This window comes from Rhinatrema bivittatum, chromosome 7 (genome assembly GCF_901001135.1).
Source record: "Rhinatrema bivittatum chromosome 7, aRhiBiv1.1, whole genome shotgun sequence".
NCBI classification, from domain to species: Eukaryota; Metazoa; Chordata; class Amphibia; order Gymnophiona; family Rhinatrematidae; genus Rhinatrema; species Rhinatrema bivittatum.
The window spans coordinates 124,575,649-124,590,321 of record NC_042621.1 but is presented as its reverse complement, the minus strand read 5'-3'; the positions used below and the strand labels follow the sequence as shown (position 1 = coordinate 124,590,321).

Genomic DNA, 14,673 nt, shown 5'->3' with positions numbered 1-14,673 from the left:
AGGATACTAGTGCCTGGCAAGTACCCAAACATTAAATAGATCTCATGTTACTAATGCCGGTAAAAAGCAGTGACTATTCCCTAAATCAACTTGACTAAATGCAGTTTATGGATTTCTCAACAAAGACCACTGTTTTTCATATTGCTCTGAACTGCACAATGTCCAAGGCACAATGTTGTAACTAATGCAAATAAAGGCTCATCCAACAAGTTCTAATGGAATACCATGACTGTGCTGAAAATTGCACTGCATGCTCGTTATGTCCTGCCTGGTATCAGATGGAGACAAAACTGCAGCAGAGGGGTCATAAGACCCTCAGAGAAGGCAATGAAAGGGAACTGGTAGGGATGCTCATGAATCAGCTCTTTCCATCCAAATTTGGATGCCCATGTCCAGTCTTTCCATCTCTGAACTGCGGTCTTCTGAGATGATTGCTCCTGTGTGGCAAGGAGAAGTGGAAGCCATGGAAGCAGAAGTAGCTTCAAGGATGGGGGTACATGGTGGTGTGTCAGTCATCTAAATTTGCTTTATTGGCCTATGGCAGTGGCCATTGCTGTCATTGCTGTGTTTACTCAATCGTCTTTAGACTGACTATAGGTATTCTGAGGCTTCAGTTCTCAATATGTCATTGGTACCCGAACACAATAGGGAACTCATAGAATGAGATGAATAGATGCCAGTGTCCTTCTGACTCAAGGCTGGTAGATTTTCTGGCATCAGTGGGATGACAGGGCTGGCAGAACCATTAGGCAAACTAGGCCTGGCCCTAGGGCGCCAACCATTAGGAAGCGCGAGACATGTGGGGCCGTGAGCGGTGGCGCCAAAGAGGAGTGAAGATTCGAAACTTATATTTAGCCCTTATCCAGCTAGAATTTAGTTGGATAAGGGCTAAATATAGCTGGATAAGCCATTTAGATGGATAGCTATTATATTATCCGTCTAAATGGCTTTTGAATATATTCTCAAATAAATACGCTTCATAAAATCATATTATCAAATTGTGATACATAAAGACTGAAAACCATACAAAAACATGCAACATCATAATTTTTAGCTTCAATTTATGAATCTCCCCATCTCAGAAAAGCTCTTGGCGATGTTTGGTAAAATCTCATTAAAAAACAAATACATATAAAATCAAAATTAACAAAAACACTGCAAGCACTAAATACACAAAACCAAAATTAACAGAAACACTGCGAATGAAACAATTATGGAAAAAGCATAATTTAAAATCTGGCAAATATACAACTAAAGTTAAAATAATAACATTTTAAGCAAAGCCTGCTTAAATAGCGAAGCTTTACACAATTTCCTGAACTGCATAAGAACATAAAAAATTGTCATGCAGGGTCAGACCATGGTCCATTGGGCCCAGCATTCTGTCTCAGACAGTGGCCAATTCAGGTCGCAAGTACCTGGCAGATCCCATAAAGTAGATCTAATTCATATTACTCACCCCTGGGGTAGCAATAGCTTTCTTTAGTCTGTCTGGCTAGTAGTGTGTTATGGACTTTTCCTCCAGGAACTTGACAAAGCCTCTTTTAAACCCCACTATGCTAGTCGCCTTGATCACATCTTCTGGCAACAGATTCCACAGCCCTGATAGTAATATTTATGATTTGTTTTGAATCTGCTGGTTGTTAGTTTCATGGAGTGTCTCTTGTTATTGTATTATTTGAAAGGATAAATAACCATCCTTTATTTACCTGTCACACCCCACTCATGATTTTATAAACTTCTATTGTGTCCCTTCTCAGTCGTCTCTTTTCCAAGCTGAAGAGCCCTAGCCTACATATCCTCTCATCATAGAAGAGATGTTCCATCCCATTTATCATTTTTGTCACCCTCCTCTGCACCTTTTCTAGTTCCGCTATGTCTTTCTTGAGATGGTGCAACTAGAACTGCACAAAATACTGAAGATGAGGTCACACCATGGCTCAGTACAGAGGTAATATGATATTTTCCATTTTATTCTCTTATTATTTTTCAGAACATTCCAAACTTTCTTTCTTGACTGCCATTGCGAACTGAGCCGATGATTTCAATGTATTGTCCACATGGACTTCAAGATCCTTTTCCCAATACAGAACCCAACATAGTGTACCTGTAACCCATAGTAATGATGGAAGATAAAGACCATTGAGTCTGCCCAACAATTTGCTTATGGTAGTAACTACCATTCCATGAAGGTTACTTCCATGTAGGGATGTGCATTCGTTTCATATGTTTCCTATACAAGCATGTAATATGAAACGTATGAAACATATGAAACAAATGCACATCTAATTGGCATGTAATGGGAAACATGTGAAACGAATGAAACGAATGCACATCCCTACTTCCATGCATTCTGTTAAGGATAGTAACTGCCAATCTCCAGTGGAAATGTTATGCCATCCCTTTCTTCAAGTCTTTAGGGATCCACAGTGTTTGGCCCATGCCCTTTTGAATTAATTAACTGTTCTCGTCTTCATCACCCCCTCTGGGAGGGCATTCCAGTCATCCACCACTCTCTCCTGATGTTGATTCTGAGTCATCCCTCCTGGAGTTTCATTTCATGACCCCTAGTTCTACTGTTTCCTTTACAATGGAAAAGGTTTGAAGTTCGTGCATCATTAAAATCTTTCAGGTATCTGAAGTCTGTATCATATCTCCACTGCACCTCCTCTCTTCCAGGGTATATATATATTCAAATGCTTTAGCTTCTCCTCAAAGTCTTCTAATGAAGACCCCCCACACCATTTTGGTTGCCCTTCTCTGAACTGCCTCCATCCTGTCTCTATCCCTTTTGAGATATGGTCTCACCAAGGACCCTCACATCCTTTTCTTACTGGATATTCCTTTCTCTATGCAGCCAGGCATTCTTCTGGCTTTAGCTGTCACCTTGCCACATTGCTTCATTACCTTCAGATCACCATACACCATCACCCCAAGTTCGTTACACATCAATCTTTCACCGCCCATCACGTACAATTACAGCGCTTTTGGATTACAGCACCCCAGATACCTGATGCTGCACTTCTTGTCATTGAATTCCAGCTGCGATTCAATGTAGATAGGATTATTTTTCCCTATATGCATCACTTTGCATTTTCTACATTAAATTTAATCTGCCATTCAGTTGCCCAGTCTCCTAGTCTCACAAGATCCTTCTGGACTTCCTCACAATCCACTGCTGTTTTAACAACTTTGAATAATTTTGTGTCATCTGCAAATATCACCACTTCACTCTTTGTTCCCTTTTTCATTTATGAATTTGTTAAACAGCACAGGTCCCAGTACCAATCCCTATGGTACTCTACTAATGACCTTTCTAAATTTGGAAGACTGACAGTTTAGTCCTGCCCTCTGTTTCCAGCCTTTTAACCAGTTACCAGTCCACAACACAACACTGCCTCCTTTCTCATAACTATGTAATTTCCCAAGAAGTCTCTCATAGGAGACTTTGTCAGATGTCTTCTGAAAGTCCAAATACACAATATTAACTGGTTCACCTTTATCTACTTGTTTATTTACACCTACAAAAGATTCTAAAATATAGGTAAGACAAGACTTCCCTTTGCTAAAACCATATTGACTCTTCCCCATTAAGCCATGTTATCTATATGGTCAGTGATTTTGTTTTTAAGAATGGCTTCCACCATTTTGCCCGGTACTGATGACAGGCTTTATAGTTTGCTGGATCACCCTTGGAGCCCTTTTTAAAAATCAGTGTCACACTGGCCACCTTCCGGGTTTAGGAATTGTGCCTGTTTTAAATGAAAGGTTACAGAGTATTGGTAACAGGTTAGCAATTTCATGTTTTTGTTCTTTTAGAACACTGGATTGACCCTGGTGATTTGTTACACTTTAGTTTGTCAGTCTGATCTATTACATCCTTCATTGTCACAGATATTTGTTTTAGTTACTCAAAATCACTACTAAAGAATGTTTCAGGTGTGGGTAAGTTCCCAACATCCTCCTCCGTAAAGCCCGAGGCAAAGAATTCATTTAGTTTTTCTGCTATTTCCTTATCCTCCCTGAGCATGCCTTTTGCCCCTTTGTCCCTTTGTCATCTAGTGGCCCACTTAAGTTCTGAAGGCAGAGAATTCCAGAGCATATGACCTCAACAAGAAATTTTTTAATCATAGCCACTAGCTTAATTTTGGCTGAGTACCTCAAACAAACATTGACCGGATGATCCTAGCAGTCTGCCTGGACAACAGCGCACAAAGCAAGAACACAAGTATAAGGAGCCAGGTCATTCAGAATATTAAAAAAACAAAACAAACTTAAATTTTATTCTAAAAGTAATCAGGAGCCAATGTAAGGCCTTTAGGCTTGGAGAAATGTGATCATAATGCTTTAAACCTAATTATAAGGGGCGAATTTTAAAAGCATTGCTCGTGCTAAGAAGCCCATATATGCGAATATCTGGGCCACACGCGAGCAACACATATTTTAAAAGTGGTAAACTACGCGCATATATACGTGTGTGTGAGTAAAAAAAAAAAAAGGGGGCAGAAAAGGGGTGTAGTTGGGGGCGGGACATGGGCATTATGGGGTGTGGCCAACAGCTATGTGTATAACTCCATAGTTTAAAACTGGCCACCACAGCACGTGGCAGCTTGTTAGCCGCATATATTTACTGCTGCTCCTGATGCGGTGTAAGTCTGTAGAAATCTCTGTTTATGTCTAACATGCCGAGGGAAGGGGAGGGGGTCAACTGGGGGAGTGCAGTATGAAGAACCTGAGGGATCTGGATGACCTTGGGATAAGCTGGGAAAACTGGTGGATCAGTTGGGAAAACTGGCTATGTCCTTCATGTGAGCATGTTTTAAAATCTGCTTACCTGTGCGCATTAAAGCCAACAATTTCTTAAGGAAATCCGCAAAGCATGTTTGCTCAAGCAATGACTTAAAATTAGGAGCACACATACATGTGCTTGGTGTATTTTAAACCTTATGCGCATAAATGCATGCATGTTTTAAAATTCCAGCGTATGTTCACTTGTGCACCCATTCACCCATGTATGGGCATCAGTGTGCTTGTTTTAAAGTTACCGTCCCTGTGAGCTGCAGTATTCTGTACTAACTGCAGATGAGTAAGTTGGCTAAGAGTTAAAAAGTAGATTTTAAAAGTGCCGCATGCATGCCATTTTATAACCTATGCATGTAGGTTATAAAATACTCTTCACACGCACATGCCTGCAACCTTATGCTCATAACATATGCAGGCCACTTTGCTACAGCAAATCATTAGGTGCAGGGAGTGGGGGGGGGGGGGAGAGAGAGAGCCTCTTTATAAGGCTCAGTCTGATACTTAATATATGGACCATTGTAAGGGGGCACTTTGATTTGGGGTGATTTTTCGGGAGGTGGCTTGGGGTTGGGAAGGTGTTGTTACAGACACAATCAGAGGTATCCATTGTAAAAATGACATCATTAAAGAATTTTAGACGTTATAAGTGATGAAAAGGAGCTGATTTGTACAATGCAGTTAACAGACACTGCAGTGTACAAATCAACTTCTCTTAGAATTTTCATCACTTATATGGTGATGCGCATATGTTACAAGCGCCAACTGAGGAAAATTAGAGGCTACAGGTTTCAGTGCTGGCTCCACCTCTGGTTTGACCTGCCCCTTTTCCGCCGATTGTTTTTGTATGCGTGCCCTTCCCAGCTATTTAAATTTCATGTAGCTCCCACGCGGCCCACTTACGCGTGTATGTGGCCATTTTTGTGCATGCAAGGCTTTACAATCTACCTGTAAGTGTACACATAATGAATGACAGTAATCCAGCCTATCCAGCACCAAAGCCAGTATTAATTAGAATATTTTCATTAACAACACAATCAGTACAGCAAAAATGACACAGTGATGTGTGGCTCTGATCACATCATGTCAAATTTCGATAAATGCATAAAATAACATTAGAGATATGCAAAGACCCCTCCCGTTGCACGCCAAACAGCATATGAAGCAAGGGTGCAATTGCAAATAATATACTATACAGTATTGTTATGGTTATTGATGTTTGGGTGGATCCTTGGACACTGTGGCAGCTGACCACGCCCATGGGGGGCAGTCCTGTGAGGGACCACAGTGTCAGGCTAGACTCTGGACACACAAACACAGATCTGAATCTTTTATTAAACAGTTTTGGAAACCACCAGAGGTGGCAGGAGTGAGTAGTGGCTGTAGAGCCCGGCTGGGCGCGTCCCCCACAGAACGCTGGAACAGTGAATCCTCTGCTAGGCTGTGCTGTAGTGGAAAGAGACTGAGAGTTATGAGTACACGATAAGAAGCATTCAGAGTCCCAGGTAGAATTAGGAGAAGCTCCGAGACAGGGAGGGCAGGCCCTCGAGGAGCGAGTACCTGATCCCTTAGAGCCGAGATACTCAGTTGTATTGTACTCACATAGCGGTAACAGCAGTTCCACTAGACGAGAGGTCTGGCACCGGAACAGAGGGCAGGTCCTCGACGAGTGAGGACCTGGTTCCAGTGAAGCAGTACTGTGGAATAGATGGTAGTTGTACTCACAGATGGAAACTGTTAGTGAATTCTTCCAAGTAGAAGGGTTTGAAGATTAGGGATGTGAATCGGGTCTGAAATCGTGTCCGCAATCGGAATCGTGTGATCGGGATCGGAATCGTAGCCATTTTTTTATTGGCTGCGACCGATCCCAAAACCGATAAACTCACCCCGACCCCTAAAATCAAATTCGATAGAATCCCCCCACCCTACCGCCCCCCCCCCCCCCAAAAAAAAACTTTTTTTAAGTACCTGGTGGTCTAGCAGGGATCCCGGGAGCGATCTCCTGCTCTCAGGCCATCGGCTGCCAGTAAATAAAATGGCGCCGATGGCCCTTTGCCCTTACCATGTGACAGGGGCTACCGGTGCCATTGACCGGCCTCTGTCACATGGTAGGAGCAATGGATGGCCCTATTGAAGATGCAGGCAGCGACTCAGGGAACATGGGCCCTCGAGGAGCGAGTACCGGTTTCCTGATAGCACCTGAAAGAAGCAGAAGAGGCCTCCAAGGCGCGGGTACCCCGTTAGTAACCCCAAAGGGTGTAAGAGTTCCAGATAGCGCTGGAGTGGCAAAGCAGTTTCAGTACGGAGAGCGAATCCCATCCATAAGGCTTCCGTTGCTAACTCTATGAGCTAGCAAATACTGCAGGCTTAAATATCCGGGCAGCATGACGTCATATCAGGGGGATGCCCCTGAAGTTCGCGCCAACATGGAAATAAAGATGAGGGCAGCGTGCGCACACGCGCCCTAAGGTACCTTGGAGGAGCATGGCGGGAAGCAGCACCAAAGCCGGTCCGGGGACGCCAGAGAGGACGGCAAACAGACGCCACGGCAGCCAGTAGTCCCAGGTGAGCGGGAGGAGCCGCAAGTAGTGAGAGGTAGGTGGGGCGAAGCCGTCGAAGACTGACGGTCACAACAAGTATATAATAAGAAAAAGAGGAAATACAAATAAAAGAAACAAAAATAAGTCAACCTAAATCATTTAAAAGCTGCTATTAGCCCTGTGAGGTAAGGAATCCAAATGAGACCAAGGCCATAAAAATTCAGCCTTCCTCCTTGGAGAGACCCTCTTTGGCTTCAAATTTCTCCATAACTACCAGAGTATGAATTGCATTCCGCCAGTACATAAAACGTTAGAAGTGCAAAGCTTGCCAAAAATGCAGAATAGTTTTCTTTGTAAGAAAAAGTCCTTTTCTTAACCACAATTTTGTGTTATCTACTCCCAGGAAGAAAAGAAGAAAAATCTTCAAACAATTGCTAGCGCTAGAGTACAAGGAATAGTAAAACCCATTATCCTTCCCATATAGAAAAATAATTTATGCCAAAAAAAACTTTGTTCAACTAGACATAACAAAAAGTGTGTCCCAGGATTCCTGAAGAGGCAGAACATTTCAGAGTTCATCAGGCACTATCCAGGACAGGAACAGCCTATGTTGGGAAACATAGAAATGCAGGAGAAATTTGTACTGTGTTTCACGTAACTGAACATTCTTAGATCATGAATTAATGTTTTAGATACATCAAGAACAATGTACATCGGAAAGTATCAAGTTCAAATCCTGATGCCATTTAACCAATAAATTGTGAAAATCAAACTGGGTGTCAGATTGTGTCAAGAATTTACGGAGAGTGGATAATGCTGGATACACTGGGTCTAGCACATCAAAAATCTCTTAAAGAGAGGACCACTGTCAAAGCCGGTATTAAAAAAGCCAAATTGTCCCTCGAAAAAAGTGCGAAGATTATGAAAACAATGAAGATGAAAGAGACTTTCACAATATTACAAATGTGATGCTGAAATAGTAAATGTGACCTAAAAAGACTCCCAGGGTTCTTATTTCCTTACTTGGAGGGACTAATCTATCTTTAATAAGTACCTGAGGAGAAAGACAATTCAAGGTAGGGCGTTGTGAACAAAGAACTTTGGTCTTCAGATGATTCAAGTTAAGCTTATTAGCACTAAATCAAGCATCTACCTTTGACAAACACAGATTTAACTTTTCAACCTGGTCTGAACAGTCAATTCGACTGAATTTCACATGCGCACATAGCATGCTTTATATAACTATTTTGACAATACTACATAATGGCTGAAGACAGATTTTGAAAAGAATGGGTGCAGGGGCAGCAGAACACCAAGCTCTGTCTCAAGCTCTGCCCCCAGCTCCCACTGCCAGTTTCTTACTTAACGTTTACAGTTAATATTATTCTTTCTTACATACATTCTTCAGGTAAATTGGAGTATAATTATTCATTCCCAGACCAACTAATGAAAAGCTTGATGTTAGAAAACCAGACATAATGGTAAAGGAGAAAATGACAAAAACAGCATTACTAACAGAAGTGCCAGTACTAAGCGACTATTCTGTACTATGTATGGCGAGAGAGATTATCCAATACTAAGCGCTGCAATCAGAGACCAAGAAAATTTGGCCTAAAGATGCAGAAACAGTCCCACTAGTTTTGGCAGCACTCGCCTGATTAAAAAGTACTTCCAAGCTTACCTCGATATTTTGCCTGTACATATTACACTGTACAGGGTTCAGAAAGAAGCTGTATGGCCCAATGCAAGTATTAAGAAATGTGCTAGCATTAAATTTATGAGATTGCAATCATGTCCAATATACCCTAGCATAAAAGTGATGTTCACTCTTGTCTATGTATGTGCAAGACAAACTGAACATACATATTGTACCTCCAGTTCTGTAAACATATATTCTGTATTCAGAGAAACCTCCTCCACCACACACACACACACACACACACAGTCCCAACAATGGAGGCAGAGCAGCATTTTTCTCTATGCAAAAATATATTTAAATTCTGGTGTTATCTAAGCAACAGTAACACAGACCATGCACATTGTGAAATACTGCAAAATCCTGCAAAAAAAAACAAACAAACAAAACCCCAAAACAGCACACGTATAGCAAACCTGTCATACCATAGTAGCACTAACTCACAGGGCTCCAAGAACAATAACCCTATCTATGAAAATGCAGCACTGCAAATATTACACCAGGGCCTAGAACCCCAATACACCTCCTGATGGGAAAACATTGAACAAGACTGCTGCAGATAGAACACAGACAGACCTTGCAGAATAGTTGACCACATAAGACATAAGAAATGCCATGCTGGGTCAGAGCAAAGTCCATTGAGCCCAGCATTCTGTCTCTGACAGTGGCTAATGCAAGTGACAAGTACATGGAAGATCCCCAAAGTAGATCCACACATTACAAATGTGCAGACAAAAACTGAAATGGAAACACCAATAAGCTAGACACTGTATGCAGTGCAAAACTGGAAAACTAGAAACAGAAATAAATTTCCTCCCATGTTTAAGCCAAGCCCCCATTATCATTCTTGTGAAGAGTGAGAGGTGCTACGTGGGGGGCTGCCGAACTCCTGTCACTGTTCTTCTGGAAAACAGGAGGTGCTTTGTTACATAACATGTACCCTCGAAACCCACAAGAATAACATGGAGGCTCAGTGGCCCAAAAATAACACTTCCAGCCCCACCATGTGGTACAGGCACGTATGTGGCTTGAACTTGTGAGTTTGAGCCGTGCGGATCTCTGTAGTCTCATGTTGAATCTCGTGAGGTTCGGTACAAAAATACAGGCAACTTCATGGCTTAAACTCCCAGAGCTGTACTATGCCTGCTGGAGTGCTTCAGGGATGGCACGGTGAAAAAGTTGGCCCTCCCCATAGCGACAGCTATGAATGGGTGAAAGTCTGGAGCACTGAGGTATTCTGAAGTACAAGCTCCTCTGACACAGCTGAACTCTGTCTTAAAGATAAGACTTAAACCAGTTAAATGCCATATCTTTGAGATTGAAAACCAACAGATGGGATATCAAGTTAGAATGGTTACAGTGTCTAAGGCTGAACTGAGGTCCAAAAGGACTAGAACAGCATCTAGACCATTATCTAAATCGCTTCAGATAGTATCCAACAGGGTTACTAAAGCAGTTTTTGTGCTATAACTCTCACGGAATCGGGATTGTCCAGAAGATTAAAATCATCCAGAAACTGCACTAATTGTACACAAGCAGCTCTCTCAATTAACTTTCCCATAAAAGGAAGATTAAAAATAGGCCTATAGTTACTCAGCACAGCAGTATCCAATTGAGGATTTTTCAAAATAGGCCTAATAATTGTTTCCTTCAATGTACTAGGGAATTAGCCTTCACTAATGATGTATTAATAATACTTTGAATAGGACCCAGAAGACCTTCCACTAAATCTCTAATAAATCTTGCAGGGATATAGTCCTGAGGAGAGCCACTTGGTTTGACTTGAACAATCACATTTCTAACTTCCTTTAATGATAAAGGTTGAAAAGCCATCAGGGTATCATTAATGGTATCCATGCTATTCTGATTTTCATCAGTACCCTTAAAGACAAACAAGGAATGCACATTTTGCTCTGGGATTCTTACTGAATCACTGTGTATAGCTGATGTCTGCTGTTTCAAAGTAACAGGAACAGTATCTATGGTTTTCCTAATAAAACAAACTTTTGTTTTAAAAAAGTAAAAATAGTCAGGAGAAGGTAAGAGCTCAACCACCACAGGTATCAAAGTAGATTACAAACTTGATAAGGGCTGCAGATGAATAATCAGCTGAAATAACTCCCTAGGTCTGCCTTTAGCACAAAAAAATGTATTGGGCAAAAAATCAACCTCTTAGCTGCTCTAAGTGCTAAGTGATAAGTGTTATGATGAGTCCTGTATGCAGATCTGTCAGAGTTCTCAGGATCAGCGCCCATTCCTCTGTAACCTGAGGCCTTGTTGCTTCAACAGTAGTTCCTTGTAAACCAAGTGGAAGACTTTCCCACAGGGAGAGACCTGGAATTTTCAGGGGCTAGCCTCTTGTGGACCTGGCCCATGGAGGAATTACAATCATCTAATTGCTCATTTTACATTTCCTTCTAAATTTAGATGTACCATCTCCCTGACTTCCTAGAAGAGTGCAACATCCTGCACCATCTTCAATCTGTCTTCAAGAAAGGTAATGCAACACAATCCATCCTAATGGCCTTCACTAACAGTATCTACCCCATGCAGATCAAAGTGGGGATTCCCTCCAAGTCCTTCTGGATCTTTCTGCTGCCTTTGACACCGTTGACCATCAACTCTTGATTTGATGTCTAAGAGTCTTTGGCATTGAAGGCACTGCCCTCCAATGGTTTGATTCTTCCTATCTAAGACAATGCAGTTTGTCATATGGGCCAACAAACCATTCAGTCCCAGAGACCTCACTTGTGGCGTGCCCTAGGACTCGGTCTCCCCAGTCCTTTCAACATTTACATTCGCCAATCTGTGAGCCTCATTGAATGCCATTTTATTTGCTGATGACATCCAGACTCTGAATAAAATGGGATCATCTATTGCCAATCTCAATGATTATCTTATGACAGTAGCCTAATTGTTTAGCAATCCCAAACTCAAATTAAACCTTGCCAAATTAGAACTCTGGTTCAGCTGTCAAGGTCATCCCTTTAAAGTTTACCTTCCATGGCAGATACTCCTGGCAAATGAAGGAGTCAGTACGAAACCTAGAGGTTCAACTTGAACAGAACCTCATGATAAAAATATATCTCTAAGATGATAAGAGCTTCCTTTATGCGCTTGCGCCAGATTCGCCAACTGTATAGCTACTTTAATAAACACAATTTTGCTATTGTGATATATGCATTAATCACCAGCTGAATTGACTATTGCAACTCTCTAGTTAACGACATCTCACAATACATTATGAAGCACTTTCAGCTTCTACAGAACCTTGGTAGATACCAAACCAACTGACCACATAACACCAATTGTACATCAGCTGCACTGGCTCCCAGTCAAAAGCAGGATACAATTCAAAATCCTCTGCTTCGTCTAAAAGTGCATGAATAAAGAAGCCCCTATAGTAACATAGTGAATGACATCAGATAAAGACCAAAAATGTTCATCCTGTCCAGCAATTATTTTTAGGCTAGTAGCAGCTGTCACACCCAACCTTCTGTTAAGGGTGATAGCAACTGCCACTCTATACACGCTAACTCCAAGCAACTTCTTTATGCCTACACTCCTACTAGAGATCTCCAATCTTCCCAACTGGCTCTTCTTTCCTCCCCTCCTCTAGTTTCAGCTAGACTATCCTGTATAAGACTTTGTGGCTTCAGATGTTATGCTCCAAAGATATGGAATAAAATACCTCTACACCTATGCCTTGAGCCATGTTACCTCACTTTCACTAAAAAAGCTAAGATATGGCTCTTGGACCACACCATCCCTTGGAGTCCCCTCAGCAGAGATACTTAGTCTTTCCAACCTATCTACCTGAACCATCAAGTAAGTTATACATCCTGGCCTCTCAATGCTATTCATTGTAAATTTGATTTGTGATTGTAAATTACCTTTGACCACTGTACTGTAACTGTTAGTTAAAACTTGTTTTGTAATCCACTTTGAGGGCACTTATGGAAAAAGGCAGCATATCAAATGTCTATAAGTAAATAGGGGTTATCACTTTTTTGGAACTAATCTGACCATTTTTTCCAGCAATTTCAAACCTTCCAATGAAAATGAAAGCAAATAGTGACTAGACCATGCTAAAGGCATAGAACTCAAGTTTTTAGTTTTGAGAGACATTCGTCATAGGATTCTCAGAAAAATTAAATCCAAGGACTGTCCCTCGTCATGTGTTGGACAGGCAACCAGTTAATCAAACCCCTGGACCTCAAGGGCAGCTACAAACTCAGCAATAGTTAACCAAGAGGTAATAGGAATATTAAAATCTCCTAAAATCAATAGATTATAGGGATGCACATTTGTTTTAAATAAATGCGCAAAATACAATGAAGGAGACCTATTTTGGGTATTTTCGTATTTGTTTTGTTAAAAACTGGTCTTCCCACAGCCCCTCTACCATTTCCTGCCTTCCCAAAATTTAATCCAGGGCCCAGGCCTGCCCAGCTGGGCCTCCCTGGGCCCCTCCATCCCCCTACTCCCGGCCCAATCAGAACCCGCCTTGAGTCCAGGACTACATGGCTGGGCCTCCCCAGCCCCCTCCCACCACCCCCATTCAAATTTGCTGGGGCTGGGAGTTTACAGCCCAACCCCAACTTACCCACTTCCTGGGGCAAAAGCATAGCCCACTTGCTCATATCCTGGATCCAAAACTTTAAAAATGGGGCCGTGTGTCTGGAAGATGGCACCAAAGTTATATCACTTTGGTGCCTTTCTCTGATGCAAATGGTGTCATTTTGTTGTATGGCTGTATAACAATGAGACGCTGGCCGCACCAGAAGAAGGTACAAAAGTTATATCACTTCGGCGCTGGCCACGCTGGAGAAAGACCCCACAGTTACATCATTTCGGTGCCATCTTCCAGGTGGATGGCGCCATTCTGCTGACTGCCTTTCACCACTGGGAGAGGCAGGGTGGATGTGAAGGGAGGCAGCCAGGAGTGTTTCCTACCACCACAATGATGAAGGGTGGAGAAAAGGACTGAGGAGAGCAGGCCTACAGAGCTGCAGTCATTGCCACAGGGAAAATTTAGAGACAGGAGTGAATGGAGAGCCTTGAGCAGGCTCCTTCGCAGGGAAAGAGCAGTTGCAGGGCCTGGTGTTGGTCACAGTGATTCCATAGGCATGAATATTCTTTGACCAGCACCAACCACGCGATTGGCTTGACCAGCCCATTGGAGCATGCTTGAAGCCCCAATAGGGTACTCCACCCCTGCTCACTCCAGATGATTTACTGATTGATTTGATACTCATGAATATCCGGGTTCATGAGCCAAGTCTCCAGCACAGATGCTAACAATCCTGGAATCTTCCATGGACTGGGCCTATCTTCCTTGGTTAAGGATACCAAAGAGCTAGATACCATATTTCAATCCTGTAAAGACTCTGCACTATGTGATATCACAGGGGCTGCTTCCCCTGACTTCTCCATTTCTTTTTCATACATTCATCTCATCAAACTATAACCCTGTCCAAGGGATCATGGAAATCTCAAGGGAGACAGCGTGCACTGTACCTCGCTGGCTCTGTGGGGGTTCCACTTGGCTCAGGCTCACTGGTGAAGCAGAAACAGACCTCATTTCTCCATGAGGCTCAGGTCTGGGCCTGAAATGGCACACTCCAATCACTGGCC

General features: G+C 42.3%; 1 protein-coding gene across 1 annotated transcript in view; it reads left to right on the top strand.

Annotated features, from left to right (window-relative positions):
• COL13A1 (collagen type XIII alpha 1 chain) overlaps positions 1 to 14,673 on the top strand; it is a 578,485-nt gene that overhangs the window by 38,959 nt on the left and 524,853 nt on the right. The window lies entirely within an intron of this gene.